Source organism: Enoplosus armatus, chromosome 5 (assembly GCF_043641665.1).
Source record: "Enoplosus armatus isolate fEnoArm2 chromosome 5, fEnoArm2.hap1, whole genome shotgun sequence".
NCBI classification, from domain to species: domain Eukaryota; kingdom Metazoa; phylum Chordata; class Actinopteri; order Centrarchiformes; family Enoplosidae; genus Enoplosus; species Enoplosus armatus.
Genome location: NC_092184.1, coordinates 14926539 through 14936184, shown reverse-complemented (window position 1 = coordinate 14936184; position 9646 = coordinate 14926539).

The following is a 9646-nucleotide window of genomic DNA, read 5'->3' as shown; positions in this document are numbered from 1 at the left end:
CCCGGGGCCTTTGCTGAGTACGAATGAGGTGAACTTGGCAAAACTAAAATAATAGTTACAGCAGTACATCTATGTGTGTTGTTTTGGGCAACAAATCCTGCAGTTTCTTCAGTTCAACAATAAAGACATTATTATCAAAAGAGATATTTTTTAATGAATATCAGAGTACTGCAGCTTAAGTGAAATCACTGTAATTGTCAGGCCATATATTCAAATCTAGACAAGAAAATAAATTTGACAAAAACAATTTTTTTATGATGGAATATTTGTGGGAATCAGTGTGAAAACTGTACAGCGACTTCTGCTTCTCTCACAAACACTGTCGAATGCTCCCTTTAAAAAAAAAAAATGAACTTTATTATTATTATATATATAAGACGATCAAATCCGAACATGAGATTAAAAAGAAACCTAGACCAGTAAGTTGACCCTTCCAAGCTCATGCTGTCTAAATCACCCTTTATTGAAATCATATTTGTGTATGACTTTATTCCTTTCATTGTTCTTTTGTGATTTTGTACATATTTTTGTAAATATTTGATCCCTTGATAATAATTTGTATTTTGTTGCTTTTGTGATACATTTCCTCTGTACACAATGTTAGTTTCCATAGCACTACTTGTATTTGATTGAGTCTAGCTTTGAGATGTGTACTGGTAGCTGCTGTAGCCACACCCATGGGAGCAAGTGAGACCGTTTATTCAATGACACACACCTAAGTCAGCTTGATACCTCTATACCTGATGAAGAGCCAATTTGGGCTCGAAACTTTCTACTACATTTTTTAAAGGGAGCATTCTACAGTGTTACGAGTCTTTGGGAAACCATCGGTGTGTGTGTGTGTGTGTGTGTGTGTGTGTGTGTGTATGTGTGTGTGTGTGTGTGTGTACTGAGATGCTGAAACATTCTAATTAGGAAAGGTCATTTTGTTGTTTTGTGATGGAGAAAAAAATTGACAAATGGAAATAAACATGACTCAGGTCCTGAAGTTGCTCTACATCCTCTTGGATCCTTTCTTGATATATGTTAACATTAACATATATGTTAATCTATTTATAATTTTGTTATCCTGATTGTCCATACTGTAATTTTATTTTACATTATCTATTCTGTACACATGACATCTATTACATGTCTGTCCTTCCAGGGAGATGGATCCCTCCTCTGTTGCTCTTCCTGAGGTTTCTTCCATTGTTTTCCCCATTAAAGGGTATTTTGGGGGAGTTTTTCATCCAAATCAAGGGTCTAAGGATAGGGGGTGTCATATACTGTACAGATTGTAAAGCCCCTTGAGGCAAAGTTGTGATTTGTGATATTGGGCTGTATAAATAAAACTGACTTGACTTTAAAACACTTGAAAATGAAACTTAATAGTGTATGTGGTGCCATGCAGTCTCAGAATACACTGTGAGTGGATGGATATCACCATGTCTTTGATAAGGAAGGATGGCGTAATGCCTTTGTTGTGGCTGTGAATTGCAATCTTTCATGAGTAGCTGACATCAGTGATCCTACATTATTTGAGCATAACGTCAGTCTTGACCAAATCCAGACCAAAGACAGTCCAGTATTGCATCATTTTCAGGGAGAAAAAATCATTATTTCAGCAAGATAACACGCAGGGCAAAAGCCAGCAGCAGCAACAACAACAACATGATATTGAAGTTCCTGTAATGCTGTTAGCAACCGCTGAGTCCAACCCCAGTGACAAAGGTAACGGTTCTTGTTAAAAAGTTTTTGCTTTTCAAGGCAATTCATCACTCGTGGTGAGTGCTGCTGCTGCTGCTGCTGCTGCTGACAGAGGGAACTGAACATGCAGAGTTCACTTGTTTTAGTTGTGATGTTGTGTTTGAATCAAAAGAAACTCAATTGTTTTAGGTTGATTCTGATGAAGATTATTATATTTTGTAACCCTATGGATTCAGTAGCAGCTGGTGTAGCCTACCGGCCTGTGACAACATGCAGGAAATAGAAACTGTTGTAAATTCCTGATTGCAGCTCAAACGTTTCTAATCTCTTTTAATTTCCTCTTTTCTTTGTCGAGCAACAACAGAATCAGCAGAGGGGGTGTTTTGTCAGTTTCACTGAGTCCCTTCGGGCAGCGGCTGACTGATGTGATGTACTTGGTGACACCGCTTAATGGACTTGCACCCTCTCACATTTGGATTCTATCTGCCCCCTGGCAAACACTATCAGAGCGAAGGTGCCCTGGAGGAGCCAGGACACAGGTTTTCTGACGACAATGAAAAGAAAAAACAATCATCTCTATTAACACAGCCAATGAAATCGGATGTTGTGCCTCATATTTCACTACAGGTGCTCCCACTGGGAAACCAGGAGGTATAAAACGTATTTGTAGGGCTACATGCTATGTCATATTGCACTATTCAGTCACATGCAACCTTCTTACAGCCTGGTTTATACAGTATGTCTGTTTTACTGGCACAGATCCATATATGATACATGTGTACTCTCTCTGCTATATATGGATCTCCCATAGTCCTGTGTGGCACATGTATATATGGTATTCCCATAATAAAATCCCTAGGGGGAGTTCCCCACACCAACGTACTGGACCAGCACCAATCATGTCTGACACATACTGTGTGTTGGCACTCTTTCTGTCTTCATTATAGATACTGAATCATTTTAATTAGCAGCTGTACTGGTTAACAATTTGTAAGTACTATTATTTATACATTTCTTGGCTGGTCAGTTAGCATAAATCAATCATACAGTACATGCATAAAGCTATAGCATAGCCTTACAGCTGTCAATTATTTTTATTTTTTTATGCTATTATTTATATGTAAATATATGCTATTTATATCTTTGAAAGCCCTATTTTAAATGTGTGGTGTTGGATATTTAATTATTAACACATAACTGTCATTCACATGTATCTTAATTTAGTATCCGTGACAGAAATCACTGGAGATTTAACACCAGAATTGCATCTGAATTTATGAATAATTAAGAGCTTGTTAGTGTAAACACAGTGAATGCAGGAATCACACTGTAATTCCCACTGACAAACACAGGCCTGCAGACAAAGACACACGGCCACACAAGCATGTTAAGTGTTTTCTCCTCCCAAACGCTATCGCAGTCTTTTTGTCCTCCTTTTTTTGTCAGTCTATAAACAGCCGTGGTTTTGATCCCTCTTTTATCATTGTTGCCGCGGGGCTGCTCCATGTTTCTGATTAACTTTCTGATTACATCAGGGGAAAGCTGGCCAGCCTGCCCCCAGTGTCACTCCTTCTGCAGCCCCCTAGGGCTCCAACTCAAGAGTCACTGACATACTGATCTCCATTCAACTTTGGTGTTGCCCACAACACAGGCACACACTCTGAGACCGACACATCCACACACCCTCTCTAGTCCATCATCAATCTCTGGCCTGTCTGTTAATACCGCATCTGAAATGACACATGACCAAGCAGTGTGATTTATAATGTTACACACCATATCGCTGATTCTGCTGCGAGGAATATCAAAGACGATATCGATAATAAAAAAGGTAACCTTGGCAGTCAGTTGTGCATGACAGGAGATGTTGCAGTGTGAAACACAGGGTCTCTGAGGAGAGACTTCCTCGTGTCTTCCCCTTCTCTTCCCCCTTCAATCTCCAGTGGGTGTTTTCCCTCATCACCTCTGTGCAGTCTCTGGCGATGCAGCGCTCAGTGACAGGCATGTCCAAAAATAGTCCCAGAGGTTGCAGAAGGAGAGTTCAGATAAAGGTGGGGTTGTGTTTACTGCATGTTCAAGCAATAAGGAGTCTCTTAATTAACTGAATCATGATAGCTTTCCTGAATTATTAAAATCGTCTTATACCAAGTGATTACTGCTGGACCATCTACCAGCAGCATTTCTTCTCTGCCCAGGCCCTGAAGGGTAAGTGCTTAGTGAGACAAAGTGGCACAATATGGTAATACCTTTTGGAGCAATTCAAAGAGTTGCAAACATCATTGTTCTGCCTGCTCAAGAGACACAGAGGAAATATAAAAGAGGCTACTTCACCGCCTGCTCTCTGAGACGTACGTGCTAGTTATGAGTCCCTCATCACATCTAGGTTTTGTGAAATTCAGTCGCCATTTCCAATCATGTTTGCTTACGTTGTAGCAATTATCTTTGTTACTTTAATTCCCTGAATTTTAAATGCCATTTTGTACATATGGTTCATCGAAAAACACCAACAGGTGCTCACTCTGTGGTATTGCATTAGTTGTCGCTGACTCACCGGATGTAGGCTGTTGTTAACTACCACTAGACCGATTATTATTATTATTATTATTACAATATCAGCTGATATTAGCTTCTCGCAGATATATCAGTATTGGTGTATATGTCAGCCAATAAATAGTCTGACTCACAGGAAGTAGGTTGTTGGTATAAGTCTGCGATTGGTCGACTATTTCAGTCAGAATTTCAGTTTTATTCATAACATCTTGTTTGTGTTGCATGCTGGTCATTTAATCATTTGATTCAATCTGAAAAATTGAAAACAAAAGAAACTGTCAAGATTTGTTTAAATAGATTTCATATTTTGTGAGTATCATAAAGGGAAAAATGAAGCCTCGAAAATATTTTCTTAATGCTGTTCTCTTGAGATCATAACTTAATTATTTCATTATCTCGAGATAACAAAACTAATTTTCTCGTGATAATGGTCTAATTTATCTCGCAGTCTTCTTGTTAAATGACAAGGACTGATCTGAATGTTATCTCGAGCAGAAAGACACAATGCCATTCTGCTGGTGATAGACTTTGATTGAAGTCTTATTTGTGTTTTTGTTTTGTGGATTTTTCTTTAAAGTGCAAGAGTGCAGTCGTGAAAGCTGAGAAGAAGCTAAAAAAGGAAAACTGGCAGATTTGAATGATTTCTGAGGGGAATTACTGTTGATGACAGATACTAACCTTCACTGTTGGGTTCAACTGTGATGACAAACCGCCTGTAGCCTGGTTTAGAAACATATTCATTATTAGACTCAACAGAAATATCCTAACTTGGAGGCTAAGGTAGACTAAGCATTGTAGTAATCTGGTTTTCTTCTTTTCTTGTTTTGTGAAGATCTAGACAAGTGTGTTATGTCTTCTGGGACAGAATCTAATGAAAATCTATTATTCATTTTAGCATGACAACTGCACCACCTATGAGCTTCTGACATTACGTTAGTCAAAGACTACCATCACTATGACCGCTACATTTCTGAGCACCTCTACAGAAGTGGTCATCAGTGTCAGTGTGGGAACTTTTTTTCTGCTCTCTACTTTAAAGGATAATGGGATAACATTATATCAGGATAATCTATTACCTTCATTAATGTTAATGAACTCAGAATTACCATTGTTACAGTACGGATTATTTCCTTACACTGTGTTGCTATTAGTGAAGCACTCAGTCAGTCCGCCCTCGCTAATTGTCAAGAAGCTGATATGGCATATGAAGAAGGCCTTTGAAACACAGCTGCTGCTGCACTCTTATCATCATTCAGGCTCCAGTGAGACACTTTGTGCCGCTCTGAACAGCTCTTATCATGGCCTTTTTGAAATATGTGTTGCAGTAGCTGTCCAACAGCTTGAGCACCCCTCCAGTATATCAGCAATTATTACATTATTGCATTCGTTTGGGTGTTGAATGAAATGCCTGTGAAAAATACAAGTATTCTCCCCCTTGTCACAACTGTTGACTATGGATGTAACCTGAGATGAGATATGAATAAATATGAGTAATAATAAAGGGAGAGGAAAATCTAAGTGATCTTGATCCAAATGTATTACAAAGTTTAAATACTTACCATAGTCAAGCTTACTGCCTTAATTAAAAACAATTCCTTAATGGACTTATGTCTGCATTGAACATTTTCTGCTTGATGTAAGGCGTACTTTCCAAATTATTAGCATAATGTCGCAAGGTGATGAATGGTAATCATGATTTACCTGTTCACCTGCATGCACACTGCATCTTCTGCCTCTTTAGAAGAGGTGAAGCAATGCCATTCATGGTGCCATTAGGGAGGAAGCAGTCCCTCTTCCACAGTGGCACCAGCAAATCAATTGTATGGTGAAGGCAAGTTAAAAGTGTAAAACAAGAACACAGTGAAGCTTCAAAACGTGGAAGTTGTTTAATCTCAAAGTGTGCCTGAGGGGGGAGAAATTGTAAGACAAGGAAAATATTGCAATGGATATGATTGGATCCATTGGATATGCTTCACATCTTGCTTCTTCTCTGATTCTGCAAGCTTGGCTTGATATGCATGACAGAACGATGTTGAAAGCAAACGTCTGAAGTGAAGTTCAGTGAGCTGAGCTTTTTAACTCAGCCCCCCCCCCCCCTTCCCTCTTCCTCTTTCTGCTGAATCCACCTGGCTCCTCTCTGCTTTAGTGGAGATCTGTGAAGATGGGTCCGAGTCATTTGTAATCATTTATCCCCCAGGCAGAGTATCAATCTAAATCTTAACACAATCTATCAAATCAGAAGCCTGGGATTGCTATAGGAGCAGCGGGATGTGTTGTTAATTGTGTTGGGAGTGAAAGTGAGAGATTGGAGAGCTCTCTCCGTGCAGAAAGTCCTAATCATATTCTTGGTGAGATGAGTCCTTCCTTCTCTCGCTCCACTTTAGCTCTGTTTAAGGTCTTCCACTTTCTGTTTTTGCGCACCACTTCCCCAAGCTCTTTACCCTCTTCACTCCACTCTACAATCAGAAACAGGGGAAGCATTGGAGTGCTGCACCTGACATTTAGTATTATTATGCCTCCACACTGGTGATATGTTTTCCGTCCATCCGTCCCATTCTCATAAACGTTCTCGTGAACACCTTGAAGGAATTTCTTCAAATTTGGCACAAACGTCCACTTGAACACGAGGATGACCTGATTTGAAATTGGTTGTCAAAGGTCAAAGGTCAAGGTCAATGTGAGCTCACAAAACACATTTTTGGCAATAACTCAAGAATTTATGACGTTATTTCACAGTTGGACAGACAATGAATTGGCGACATTTTTGACTCAAAGGTCAAAATAGGTTTTTAGCCATAATTTAAGAATGAACTGGGCGATTCCAGATTTCACACACACGTTGACTGGGACGACACAACGAGCAAACAATAACTAGCCCAGTATGGGCTTTCCTCCGTCTCGTCCATTCTGCCTTTCACTTCCTGCCTCATTCTGAATTGCGAGCGTCATCAGAATCACGTGACTCCAAACAACGTATTGGAGCACACCTAGCTAATCGTGATCCTGTGAGTGAGTGAGTGAGTTTCACCTACAAAGTTCATGCCAGGAGAAAACAAAAGCACCATATTTTGTGTAACTATACTCTATAAGAAGCCATCTTTAAATAGTAATCAAGTACATGAGTACCTGTTTAGCCAATACATCCACGATAATCCTTCATTAATCGGTTCAAAAATGTATATTCACTGGAATCATACATATGTATCATCAGTATGGTGATAACTTCTGTTTAGCTAAAAAATACACTTTATACCTTTTATTCGATTCCTTTATTCACTACAGTATTCACTACATATATTCTGGAGTATTCTGAGTCTGGACAAACATGGATGTAAACTGCAACTTGACTGGTTGGTGGAGGCATACAACCGCAGGGCTTCCTGGTGTCAGGTCAAACTTTTCTGTGGGTGGTTGGAGGTGTGTTGGCAGGACTTGGACTCATGACCTCAATTGATCTAGAATACTGGCTATGGCCCAGGCTCATCTATACAGTAAACAGTGTTGCCAGCTACTCATTTTGTTTTTATCAATACAGATACATGGAACAATTTTGCATAATGGGAAATTTCACCTTTCTACACTAAGAAATCAATGACATAATTTAATGGTATTTTAGTTTCTTTTCAGAATCAGAATCAGAATCAGAAATACTTTATTGATCCCCGGGGGGAAATTGTACAGTACCGGTGCTCCCATTCAAGAGTAAAGTAGCATAATTTAGAACTAAAAGTATGTACAAATATAAAAATAAGAAATAGAAAATAAAAAATAAAATAAAATAAAAATAAAATATATATACACATTTACAGTATTTAAGTGAACAATGAGGTAAAAAATATATATATACAACAACAATGTATATGTATGTATGTGTTGCACTGAAGTGTATGACTATATATCTATTGCACTTAAACATTTAAGAATAAATAGTGAGGTAGTATATGAACAGGTGAAGTAGATACAGATTTCCAGTCTCTTTTGTCTCTCTTGTCTGACACTCAGAGGGAGGAGATGAACAGTTTGATGGCCACAGGCAGGAATGATTTCCTGTGGCGCTCTGTTGTACATTTGGGAGGAATGAGTCTCCCACTGAAGCTGCTCTTGTGTCCGACCAGTACGTCATGGAGAGGATGTGAAACATTGTCCAAGATGCCCCGCAGCTTAGACAGCATCCTCCTCTCTGACACCACCGTCAGAGAGTCCAGCTCCAACCCCACAACGTCACTGGCCTTGCGGATCAGTTTGTTTAGTCTGTTGGAGTCCGCCACCCTCAGCCTGCTGCCCCAGCATGCAACAGCATAGAGGATAGCACTGGCCACCACAGACTCATAAAACATCCTCAGCATAGTCCGGCAGATGTTGAAGGACCTCAGCCGCCTCAGAAAATACAGACGGCTCTGGCCCTTCTTGTAGAGGGCATTAGTGTTCTTTACCCAGTCCAGTTTATTGTCTATGTGAACTCCCAGGTACTTGTAATCCTCTACAATGTCCACACTGACCCCCTGGATGGAAACAGGGGTCATCGGCGCCTTGGTCCTCCTCAGATCAACAGTCAGTTCCTTTGTCTTTGTCACGTTGAGCTGCAGATGGTTCTGCTCGCACCATGCGACAAAGTTGTCCACAGCAGCCCTGTACTCCTCCTCATCACCTTTGCTGATACATCCGACTATTGCTGAGTCGTCAGAAAACTTCTGAAGATGGCAGGTCTCAGTGCAGTAGCTGAAGTCCGTGGTGTAGACGGTGAAGAGGAAGGGAGAGAGAACAGTCCCCTGCGGGGCCCCGGTGTTGCTGACCACTCTGTCTGACACACAGTGTTGTAAGTGCACATACTGTGGTCTGCCAGTCAGGTAGTTGACAATCCAGGACACGAGGGGGGCATCCACCTGCATCTCCGTCAGCTTCTCACCCAGTAGAGCCGGACGGATGGTGTTGAACGTACTGGGGAAGTCAAAGAACATGACTCTCACAGTGCTCGCCGGCTTATCCAGGTGGGCGTAGACGCGGTTGAGCAGGTAGATGATGGCATCCTCCACTCCAAGTCAGGGCTGGTAGGCGAACTGAAGGGGGTCCAAGTGTGGCTTGACCAAGGGCCGGAGCTGCTCCAGGACGAGTCTCTCCAGGGTCTTCATGATGTGGGAGGTCAGTGCCACGGGTCTGTAGTCCTTGGAGCCACTGGGTCGCGGCGTCTTCGGCACAGGAACGAGGCAGGATGTCTTCCATCCAGACTCAGGCTCATGTTGAAGACTTGGTGAAGTACTCCACATAGCTGGGGTGCACAGGCTTTAAGCACCCTGGGGCTGACACCACCAGGGCCTGCAGCCTTGCTGGAGTGGAGTCTCATCAGCTGTCTTCTAACATGGTCGGCAGTGAAGCACACTGTAGAGATGACCGGTGGGGGAGGGGTGGT